Source organism: Periplaneta americana, chromosome 12, assembly GCF_040183065.1.
Source record: "Periplaneta americana isolate PAMFEO1 chromosome 12, P.americana_PAMFEO1_priV1, whole genome shotgun sequence".
Lineage (NCBI taxonomy): Eukaryota > Metazoa > Arthropoda > Insecta > Blattodea > Blattidae > Periplaneta > Periplaneta americana.
This window is the reverse complement of record NC_091128.1, coordinates 89,305,849-89,318,763: the sequence shown is the minus strand read 5'-3', so window position 1 is coordinate 89,318,763 and position 12,915 is coordinate 89,305,849. Positions and strand designations below refer to the sequence as shown.

Below are 12,915 nucleotides of genomic sequence, written 5' to 3'. Positions count from 1 at the left end.
GCTTTCCTGCGGCGAGAGCGCCTTTGCCGACGGATGGGAGAGCTGCATCGTCGACGACCTCCGCGTCTGCGTCCGGAACTAGAGTGGCGACGTCTCCTGCGTCTAGAGGTCCCACGGTGTCCTCCCCTCCTGTGTACGTCCAGAAGGAGAGCTGCGACGTCTGTGTGACCTCATGTACAGTAACCCGTCGTCCAGGTCCTGGAGCTGGTAGCGGCCCCTGTCGGTCCTCAGGATTCCGTAGGCCACTCCTCGTTTCAAGGCGGTGTCTAATTGCCGCCGCAGCTTGCTGGCATCAGTGGGATAGCGCGACGTGATACCGTATACTTTACTATCTTCTTCGGAGTAGGACCTTCGGGCTCTCGTAGATCCTTGATGGCCGATATCAGCAACTGCATTGGGTTTGGAGCGTTCATCCCCGTTGACTGTTGAGTTTCCATTTTTAGCACAAGATTCTGGACGGAAGCTAAGAGGATCTTAAATATGCACAGTTAACTGACAAACAGATAACTTATCTCGCAATAGAAATCATTTTGCCGTATAGGGTTCAAAAATGCAAAGAAAATGTATCAGGTATTTAAGTACTTGTCCCGGACTGTCAAGAAAACACTACATACAATGATTTAAAAAAGTCTTGAACAGTGTGCATTCCTCAAAATCAACGGATGTAGGCTATAAAGAATAAATTTTATGACTATCACTAGCTGAAATCACCCTGCATTGCATTTCCTTTCTGCTTCTATTTTTAATTAGAATGGTTATTACATTTTCGGAAATCTCGGAAACCTAACTATAGACAACCAAAATGAATTGTCTGTACTAAGCTAAGATGAATCTTTACTTAACGTCACTTACATGAATTGATGAACTCCTTAGCGAAATGCCTGCCAGCGTTAACTCAATTTAAAACAGTTGTAAATCAGGCACCGAAAAGAAAACATGTCATCATGTGCCTGACGTTCAACGGTTTTTTTAATTTATGTATTTATTTGTTTTTATTCATTTATTTATTCTGGTGTAGTTACGGCCATTAGATCTTCTCTTCCACACCGTCAGAAATACAAATAAAATAAGAGAAAAATCAAATTATGAACAAAGTAAAACACAACGAAAATATGATTTCTTTCCCTCTTTCTGATCAGTTTCAGCATCGAATCAATAATTTAATTTATATTGGAAGATTTTTTACCCTTTGACCGCTGTCCACCCACTTATATCATACCCAGTTTTTTTAAATATGACTTGGAAAACTGTATCTCATAAATTCAGAACATATTATATTAATTCTTATTTTATACACAGAATACAGATACAATATAAACATGCAATGTCATTTTTTTAACATAAAGACTAATATTGTAAGAGACGTACAGGCTTAACGGTATTTTAGAAATTAAGGGCCGTATTCATAGACATTTTTAGCGCGGGCTTCCGGTGGATGATCAGCGTTTTTCGTATTCATAAACCAGTGTTAGCGATAAGGTATGATTTGAATTCTGTACTAGTAACCAGTGGATAGCCGGGGCTAGCTTAGTACGCTCGTAGCGTGTGCTGCGAAATGTCTATGAATAGCACCCTTAGAGATTGTTATTTCCACAACGCGTAATATACTACATTTGCAAAGTGATTATATAGATAGAATTTCGCAGTAACATATTTTCGGACGTGAACAACAATATTTTGGGAGACGTATGTTTTAGAATTAATACAGTGCTATTTTCAGTCGGTTTACGTTCATTTTCACATACTACATTAGCAACATGACAGAAATATCATTGAATTGCTTTTTGATACGTGTAAAATCTTTTTTTTCCCACTCCTTTGTACCGGGACATCACTTTATTTTTACTTGCATTTTTATTGTACCTGCGTTTCTGAATGTACTTGACTCCCACCCCTTGCAGTAATGTTCTTGCTCCCCTCAGCCACACAAACTTACGGCCGCTGTTGCATTCGAAGTCTGCTAGCAGTGAAGTAAACAATACAGAGTATAGTGTGTTTCAGAAATATGGTTGCATTTTCTATAGAAGAAAGAGCCTATATTATTGAAATTTATTTCCAGGGAAGGTATTTATGGAGATTAATTTTATCATTTGTGTTTTTAATATTGGTATCGGAGGAGATTTTGGAGATTGATTTGTACTCTTGGCGGATAATAATGGAAATTTTACAAATACAATTATGACTCAGTATGAATATTACTTTCCAAGTAACTAACATTAAAGCTTCGTTGGATTCTGGTAAAGGTGCGGTATGGCCAGTAGACAATATTTGTTGGATTGAGACTGTATTTAACACACATTCATTAAAAACGAAAAAAAAAAAAACTTGCAGCCCTCAGTTTAACACTTTCAAATTATTAGTGAAATGTTGAATTCTCCGTCTTTTGAGTTCGCTAATGTAATCAGAACACCTGTAATGTAGCCTACTTGAATGTATAACAAATTCAAAGGAAAAAAGAAAGTCCGAAAAAAGAATTCAGAATATGAAATTCGCCATAAAAGCACGCAATAATAATAATTCGCGAATGTGTTCATACATGTGCTATTAGAATTCTATTTCGCGATTTGTCGCGATTGTTTTATCCGCATATTATTAATCAAAATCACTTAATTCGTAAAGATTAGTAAAAATATATTGTATTTCTATTATGTCCATAAACACCTGGTCCTGCTTATTTCGCACAGGTACGGTGTGTAGCATGACTGAATAACTTTATATGTGTGGACTGACCAGAAGTGAAGATTAGAGTTACCGAAAGTACGGTAATATGCTGAATAAAGTATCCATTATATAATGAATACAACAGCCTGGAGAGTTATGTTTGTGGAAAAAAACTGTTACTACTCTACTGTATTTTGATAAAATACCGTAAAAGTAATAAACAAACTGAAAATCGTAATATTGTATTTCCCTGTAACATAAATGGATACACTACTTTTCTCTCCTCCTATAGCTAGTAAAATGATTTGTTTACATATTGCACTAGTAACACCAAACTCGGTCAAGAGTGTTTCCGAGTATAGCCAGGTTAATGTTAAAAATGTTGGTAAAAATAAAATGATGTCCCTGTATAAAATATAGTCGAGGATGTGAAAAACACGCAGTTTTTAAATCAGTGTCTGCAACTTTGAGGTACTGTCTTGAGCTTCATTTTAATATGGCAATTATAAATGCTAGTCGCACTGAAATTGCAGTTGCTTAAAATCGAATGGGTATCATAGCAATACGTGAGATAAAAACATCTTCTCCTTTCGTTTTTCCAGTGAATATTGTCACTTCTATTACGTTTCGCATAAGTTCTTCACATCAATTCTTGTTGGTGCATAATTTTGGTGGGTCAATATTTCGCAATAGTACTTCTGGTTATTCAATATTAAGTAAATTATGTGGTAGCAATCCTTGTAGTTTGAAAGAATTCTAGACTTCAGTTGGATAAAACACAGTCTGCTCACTACAAGTACTGCGACATCGCAGTATCGCGTCGCGGACTGGTGTTCACAATTCCGCGACTTGAATCGCTGGTTCGTGTTGATTAGGAAACTTAAAATGAAACGATGCCTGCCGTTTCTATTTTTGGGGTATAAGAAATCAACATATCATAACTATATGCGAATGACGTCTTCGCAATTTGATGATCTCCTGCATATCATTGGCCCTCATATACAAAAACGTCCAATGCGGGAGGCATCCAGCAGAGCGTCTAAGCGTAACTTTGAGGTTAGGTTGTCCTAATAGCTATACGTAGTTGGTATCTCTCTTTAAGAACTTGGTTCTCTCTCTTACGATTTTCGTATTGTAACTTCCACAATGTCCATTTGGTCTATAGTTTTAGAAACAAGTTCTATAATCTGGGATAAATTAAAAAGCACCTCATTAAGTGGAAACTCTCTGAGGACAATTTCACGAAGGTGGGAGAAGGATATTGGAAAAAACTAAATTTTCCGAACTTCACGGGAGCCATGGATGGAAAGCATTGTGTATTTCAGATAAACAAACCGTAATATAAAGGGCGAACCGTAAATAATGTCATTAATTTCAGAGGGTTATTCTTTGAGATATTTTAAACAAAAAATATAATATAATTATTGTTCTCCTTTTCCTTCCTTTTCGAGATAAAACTGTTTTATATGAAACATTTCTTACCGTTTTGGAAAAAACCATTGATTTAATTACCAATATGTTCAGTCAATTTAAGAGAGCACTGTATTATGATAATAAATGTGCAGACAATTGATGTAACAAATGTAACGTTTTAATAGTAATATGCGTTACAAGAGCGGTATGTTTTTCGCTTTTTTAATTTCCGAGAATTGAAAGAAAACATACTGCTCGTGTAACGTACATTATTTTGTGCGAAGATCGTTTATTACATACCTGAAAGAGGAATTTCTAATTAGTTGCAATGAAATCTCCATCTTGGTTTCTGTTCAATGACGGCAAATTTGCAAAACAAAAATATCTATCTTCAACATTGTTGCTTTAAAATGTTTTCTGTGTTTACTATACTCCAGCAGGCCGTGATATAGTCTGTCTTTTTTTCCTATAAATGCGAACTTAAAACAAACGGTAAGGTTATGTAATGATTTATTTTTCATTTTAATATTTTAACAATATTATTTATATAACATATTGCAGTAATAACATCGGAAAGTTTAATTTTGCCGGTCAAGGACATGTTTAGAAATGGAAAATATCTTTGACATCTAATTTTGCACATTGAAATTAATTGTTACATTTGTGCAGTTATTCAGAGTCACTGGAGCACCACCACCAGTTTTACTTAATTTTTGCAAATATTTAAAAACAATAATTAACAGTGCAATTTAGGTGAAATTGCAGTGATAAGTTTCCAATTTATAATTATTACTATATTGAACGTCCTTAAAAATAATATGTTAAAAGCCTAAAGCAGTAAAATCAATATGTCACTTAAGCGGTAAGAAGAGGGAAATTGTTATGTGTGTTAGGTTAGGAATACTGAATGTGGAATTTTAGACTTTCCGCGGATTGGTTTTGTGCGGAAACCAAGCAAATACGCACGATCTTTCACAAAATCTTTTTCAGAACGAAAATTCACAATTGTTCAGATGAAATGTCTGCACATTTAAACGACAAAAACTATTTTTTTTATCATAATACACTGCTCTCTTAAATTGACCAAGCATATTGGGAATTAAGTTAATTCAGTTCCCAAAATACGCTATGAAATGTTTCACATAAAATAATTTTTTTCTTGAAAATGAAGCAAAACTAGCAAATTTGTATAAAACTTTTGTTTGAAATATGTCAAAGAATAATCTCTTCAAATTAATGACATTACTCACGGTTCAGTCTATATAATTCAGGGTATGCTTTAACCAATTCTGTGAACATCTCATCTGGAAAAGTGTTCAGTTTTGTTGCAGATGACGCCATCATAAACAAAACACATACACATTCCGGTAACGTCGCGCGGTAAAAGTTAACTCAATTTCAACTTTCGTCGCGTCGCGATCTGCGTTGTGACGTCATGGAATTCTGATTTCCCATTAGGCCGTAATTTATGTAATGTCGCGTCGCGTGTGTCGCGTCAGTGTAAACGATGCATGTTCTGTGTGCATCACATCATAAGAAATCAATGGGAGACAAGTACCATCAGACAAAATGTCGCGTCGCGCCGCGTCTGATTCTGTGGGCAAACGGCCTTACAATTAAAATTAAATTTAGATACCAATTATATAGCACACGAAAGTAAACGGTTTTTATACGCGCCTGGAAATTATCACAGCGTCGGGTGCTAAACTTTCTACTCGCTCATAAAATCTAATTTTACTCCCTTATATTATAAATTACTATTAACCATCATAAAAATCATCAAGCGCTCAAATTGTTCCAGCGTGTTACGGAACTGTATCTGCAATAATGGTGACACACTTCTCTGATTTGCCGAGACATAGTGAAGTTGAAATTACTTTTCTGATGTAAAGCCGCTTAGTGGTGATTCAACTAAAAATAACGGATTCAAAACAATTACTGCATAATGCATTTCAGACGTCTCGGCAAATGCCGATACACAGCAGGGCAACGCGTAATTGAAGGGCGGCAGAGGCGAGAAACTACATTCCAGCGGGCTTATAATAGCCCGGACTGAACAGAAAACGCGCGGACTTCACAAACGTGTTAAAATATAGGACCTATCCCCACTTAAACACAGTCCAGGCGTTAACAAAGGCTGGGTGATTAAAAACGCATAAGATATCAACTGTATGTGCCTAAAATACGAATATTTTTTTTGATTTTATTTACGTTTATAGTTACAGACGATGAAGTCATTATTTTGGGTAACGAATCTAAGACTTTTCTTTGATTTTCAACCCTTCATTAAATCCTACTTCACATACATAAGTATTGCCTTATGTTTTGGTTTCTCGCACTGATCCTTGTTAGAGTTCGATCATGAGTCGTAAACATAACGACATGAAATTAATTGTAAAATTAAAATTAAAAGCAACAACTGAAGTTAACTACAAAATAGAACAGAAAATATTGACGAATAGACCACGATTCTATTTTTTATGGTATGAAGCGATTAGAATGTTAATCTATCTCCTGTTTAGGCCTACAGCAATTTTTTGATAACCGTTTCTCGAATTTGTTTGTATTCAGTATCTATGGGCCTCTTTATTCGAGGATGATGCACAAGAAATATGTAATTTTAGTAAGAAAAGTAACGGGATTTCAGGAAATTCCTGCATTGGCCTGTAATTAGTGTAATGTAATGCAACTAGGATAAATAAATACAGTGTGCTATAAGATTTAACTGTGCCTAATGAATAAAATATGAATAAGAATTAATCCTCCAGTAATAATGGTTTGAGATCATACTTTTTAAAATTTCCACAAGCATTACTTTCATTGTTACATTCACCCTTCTACATACCTAAAATGCCATATATAAGCAAAACAAACTCGCGAAATAACGCGAAATTTGAATCTTTGTGCGAATGAGCACGAAATATACCCGTTCCATCGCAAAAATTACGAAATATGTACCCAAATTTTATCCGATATTGTTAAAAAACATGTTTGTGACTTTTCAGTTAATTTGTCAGGCTCTTGGTAACCCCAATATGTCTGTATTTTCTCTCTGGATATTGTCATTCATTCATAATTTTCTGCCCGAGGGCAAGTCTTTCACTGCAAACTCAGCATTTTCCAATCTTTCTTATTTTATGCCTTCCTCTTTGTCTCCCTATATGATCCATATAATCTTAATGCCGTCTATCATCTGATATCTTCTTCTGCACTGAACTGTTTTCCCTTTCAAAATTCCTCGTTCAGTAGGCAGTTTCATCTCAGCCAGTGACTCTTCCTGATCAGTTTCAGCATTATTCTTTCTTCAGGACTCTTTCCAACACAGCTTCATTTCTTATTTTGTCTGTCCATTTCACCCGCTCTATTCTTCTCCATATCCACATTTCAAATGCTCTTAGTCACTTCTCTGTAGACCTATTTTTACTATTTCTATGGCTGTTGGAAAAAGATCGATTTCTGTAGTTACATATAACATTCTTCAATATTTTCTGTAATATGTTATGCAGACGACGCTATATTTTGGTGCGAAAAGGTTTGGAGGGGACCACAGTGAGTTTGGTATGAATTGCTTGTAGGAGGTGTGGTTCCCGACATCTACCTAATGTGGACAATGAGAGAAGCTACTCTGCGCACATGAAAATACTGATTAACTGTAGCACAAATTTTCGTGCGGACAGTGTACAAACCATGCTTAGTTTATATTTTCGTGATACTGATATGTGATATTATGTGTAAGCAAAAAGAAAAAAGTAACGAAAAGTTTTATAGGCCTATTAAACGTAACATAATATATATACACATCGTGTCCTGTTTAGGGGGATCGAGAAATAAATGCTCACCATTTAAAATCAGATGAAGATATTGTTTTGATTTACATCTGATAAGATGCAGAAACTGTCCAAGTTTATGCAACAGTGGTTTAAAAACAGTCGCATGTTCATGCGCACGCGCACTAACGTTTATCGTGGAAACAAGCTTGGCGCCATTCAGTAGAACATTCCGTCATTGGACCATTCTCCTTCATGGAGGCGACAATCAAAGGGAATGTGTATCTGGACTTGTCCAGAACTTTTGTTGTTGATAAACTCCCCCAGAATCGGGTTTTCAGTAAGGAGAATCCTTGCCTGGCTACCTAGGTCACCCGACTTGTCCATTGAGCTCTTTCTGGGGCTTTATGACGAATGTTGTGTACCAACGTGGTACAGTTGACACTTTGTAAAAACTGAGACAACGCATTATAAATGCAGCTGCGCTAATCACCCCACAAATGTTATAGAACACTTGGCAGAAGGTTGAGTACCTTTTGGATGCCTTCAGGGTAGCTCGAGGCGCACACATCGAGTTGCAATGACCATTCTCCGAAATTCGGAGAGTTTTTACATCAATTTGTACAAAAAGTTATGTTACAAAACCATTATTTGTACTTTAAATTAGCACTTATTTCTCGATCCCTCTAAGCGGAACATGGTGTATAATTGACAACTAATTGCACGAAATACCTACCGAATTGGCAACTTATTTCACGAAATACCCAGCGAAATAGTGGCAAGTTCAATACCGAAATCACCCATTTTATTTCACCAAAAAATACGGTCCCTAATAATAAAGAATCAGAACAGAATGTACTATTAAGATAAGTAAAGAGCTGTTTTTGATCCACAAATAATTAACAATTAACTTATACACTCTATTATACAGAGTGAACCGTTATTAATGTCATTAATTTCAGGGAGTTATTCTTTGAGATATTTTAAACAAAAAGTTTAATACAGTTTTGCTCGTTTTTGCTTCCTTCTCGAGGTAAAAATTGTTTTATGTGAAACATTCATAGCTGTTTTGGAAAAGCCATTGACTTAATTCCCAATATAGTCAATCAGTTTAAGAGAGTATGTATTATGATAGTAAATTATTGAAAGAATTTTCGTTTTGTCCTTTAAGTGTGCAGAAATTTGATCCGAAAAAATGTAACATTTTAAAATTCCTTTTTAGAACGAAAAGTTGCATTTATTCGGATCAAATTTCTGCACATCTGAAGGACAAAACTAAAATTCTTTCAATCATTTATTATTATAATACACTGTTCTCTTAAATTGACTGAGCATATTTCATTGGGGATTAAATCAATGGCTTTCCCAAAACATGTTATGGATAAAACAATTATCTCGAAAGGAAGCAAGAACGATCAAATTGTATTAAACTTGTTTGTTTGAAATGTCTAAAAAAATAACCCCCTGAAATGTGACATTACTTAGGGTTCACCCTGTATAAGCACTTGAGAATATCCCGTAAATATTGTTATGGTTATTTATCGATCGGCATGTGAGTAATACCAGCCTTGTTTAATTTTCTGTAGTTATGTATGCATTATGCACGCGTTTCTTTTGCGTCCATGTTAGAACAAAACTGTACAACATTATTTTTTGAAATAAGTACCGTAATTTCCCATAACTATGGTCCAGGCACCCAACTATGGTCCAAAACGCATTATGTACTACTTAGTCCCCCAAGAGTTCGGTGTTTGCCATTTAAGGGGCCACTGTGATGGAATTATGTTCCCCATAGGTGCTTCTATCTTCCATTACACGTGGCAATGATATGGATGCTTAACAAGGTCAGTGTGTATCGTTCTATTGAATGTGTGAAGACACGAAATCATTCATTTTGTGATTGTCTGTTTTATTAAGCTCTCCTCTGTAGAACTGGTAAGTTATAGATATATGTTTCTTTGTACAATTAAACCTGTCTATATAGTGTTTACTTTCACGTAATAATTAGACTGGCAGAGGTTAAGGACTCTGCGTGAAAAATGTTTAACCTCAAGGCTACAAGTCAGTCCTCAACTATGTACCACAATTTTTCGTGGACCATAGTTGTATTTCATTTTGAAATATTTGTTTTAATGAAATGTGAACTATTTGATTATTTACTTCTGCAAATACGGTATCTCAGTATATTCTAAAACACCATTTAACATTATAGTCCAGTAAATAAAGAAACAGGCTGTTCCAGCATCATTGGTACTAGCACGAATGATGGTCCGGTAAAACGAAAACTTCAGGGTAGAAGGATTACAACCGTCCCTGTAAGTGACTATGACAGCGATGAAATTGACTTGGATAGAGATTATGATGTTTCCGGTGTACTCTCCATATTTACGGACAGTGAGTCAGATGTGGAAAAGAAGACGAAATCTGTTAAAATAATGCTAAAGGCACATAGTTATATGGTAGTTACTTATGAGGAGGAATTGTGGCCATGGAAAGTTTTGGAAGTGAAGAACAATGGAGCTGTTGTTTCATGTATAGTAAGAAGCGGCAATTACTGAGGGGAGGCAATATCCGCTATTAGTAACATCTGGGTGGCCACAAAATCAGTTGAACATTTGGAAGAAAATTGAAACAATTTGTAAGTTTTTACACCTTTTAATTATATCCAATGTTTGGCGTTGAAAATAATAGCGCAAGTGATAATAAAAAAGAGTTTTTTTTTTTTCTCGGAAGCAATGTTTTCTTCATTTCATAATGGGTTTTCTGATTCTCACCTCATAAAAAAAAAACTTGAGAAACTTTAGGTGGCCCGGTATTTTTGCCGGTGAGTGTAGTTGTTCATTATTGCAGGAAAATGACTTTCAGATTTCACTTGTTTATTGTGTGTTTATGCAATGTGTACTAATAAAAAGAATCCATGCACTTTTATTTATTTTTAATATTTCTGTGCTAGATTATGTGTCTACTCTTAAATTAGAAACTCAATTTATTGATTTACGAATAATTACAGATCCAGTTATAGCCTATTCATGTTTTCAAGCATGAATATATGAGTGGACCATAGTTGGGCAACTCAGAATACAACTATGTACCAATGCTTGTTATTTTTTCAACACTTGTAATTAAATAATTTCAAACACATATGTCAATATTTATTTAATATACACTTACAAGAGTCCGAAGCCAAAATTTCACTTAATCTGGATGAATAGTATTGAATATACAAAGAAAAATGTGACAAATGTGGACCATAGTTAGGGGAAACTACGGTATATTGCAACCTTCATGGATTATAATAGGGTAATCTCTTTTGAGTTAGTTTCGTATATATGCAAACATAGATTGATTCTGATGATAATTTTATCTTAACTGTGGGAGTTTTCTTCTGTTTTGTTGAGAATTCAAGCCTATAGGCCTTTTGCAAAATATGAAATGACAAGGCCTTTTGCAAAATATGAAACGAAAAATACGGATTGTTAAAACAGTTGTTAAAATAGTTACTGATATTGAGCAGCAGACTAAATGCGTCATTTGGTACAGTAAATTTGAGAGTGTGCTTAATTGTCTGAAGTACGAATCCACTGTTCTCTGTTCTTCGGTCCTCTTCATATGTTTGTAATGAAAGACATAAACCTAATTTAAATACTAACTGTTATTCTCTTTCTACTGTTTTACAGCCTTTCCGTTCATATATCTTTTGATCTCATTTATACGATGAAACATATAAACCTAATTTAAAATTGTGTCCTAATCGCTTTCTTCTTCCACAGGTCCCTGTGTTCCAGCCCTCTTCATCATTCTCCTCATCGTACTTGTGTCTCCTATCCTACCTATGTAGTATTTAATGTAGCTTACATTATATATCGAAAGGTCAGTAGAGAAATCGGGGTGACAGAATCAGGGAAGGAAAATATGTAAGAATACTTAAACTTGTAATAACTAAAAAACTAAAAGACATGATATTGAGCCCAGTATGTAAAGTTGTCAGAAAATAAACAGATTTTAAGTAATATACTCCATTTATTTTACATTATTTTACATGTGAAGATCGGCCTGGGTACCGTAATCGGTATAGCGCTGGCCTCCTTTGCTCGAGGTTGCGGGTTCGATCCCGGCCCAGGTCGATGGCATTTAAGTGTGTTTAATTGTGACAGGCTAATGTCAGTAGATTTACTGGCATGTAAAAGAACTCCTGCGGAACAAAATTCCGGCACACCAGTGACGCTGATATAACATCTGCAGTACGAGCATCGTTAAATAAACCATAATTTAAATTTTACATGTGAAGTGATGAGTTATTTCTGACAGTTGCAAGAGTTTGATAAACAGTACAGATTTTAAGTAATATACTCCATTTATTTTACATTATTTTACATGTGAAGATCGGCCTGGGTACCGTAATCGGTATAGCGCTGACCTCCTTTGCTCGAGGTTGCGGGTTCGATCCCGGCTCAGGTCGATGGCATTTAAGTGTGTTTAATTGTGACAGGCTAATGTCAGTAGATTTACTGGCATGTAAAAGAACTCCTGCGGAACAAAATTCCGGCACACCAGTGACGCTGATATAACATCTGCAGTACGAGCATCGTTAAATAAACCATAATTTAAATTTTACATGTGAAGTGATGAGTTATTTCTGACAGTTGCAAGAGTTTGATAAACAGTACACTACATACCGTTATTTTACATGTGAAGTAATGAGTTCTATCTGAGAGTTACTAAGAGTTTGATAAACAGTATACTAGATACTATTATTTTACATGTAAAGTAATGAGTTATTTCTGAAAGTTGCTAAGAGTTTGATAAACAGTACACTAGATACCATTATTTTACATGTGAAATAATGAGTTATATCTGAGAGTTACTAAGAATTTGATAAACAGTACACTAGATACCATTATTTTACATGTGAAGTAATGAGTTATTTCTGAGAGTTACTAAGAATTTGATAAACAGTATACTAGATACCATTATTTTACATGTCAAGTAATGAGTTATTTCTGAAAGTTGCTAAGAGTTTGATAAACAGTATACTAGATATACTATTATTTTACATGTCAAGTAATGAGTTATT

The 12,915-nt window shown here is 35.1% G+C and overlaps 1 protein-coding gene and 1 long non-coding RNA gene across 3 annotated transcripts in view; both read left to right on the top strand.

Annotated features, from left to right (window-relative positions):
* Window positions 1-11,851, top strand: part of LOC138710668 (uncharacterized) — a 52,442-nt gene extending 40,591 nt beyond the window's left edge. The window contains exon 2 of the long non-coding RNA XR_011335289.1: window positions 11,612-11,851. This is a non-coding gene — a long non-coding RNA (uncharacterized lncRNA). The remainder of the gene's footprint in view (window positions 1-11,611) is intronic.
* Window positions 1-12,915, top strand: part of Trmt61 (tRNA methyltransferase 61) — a 616,962-nt gene that overhangs the window by 86,087 nt on the left and 517,960 nt on the right. The gene's annotated exons all lie outside the window — the stretch shown is intronic.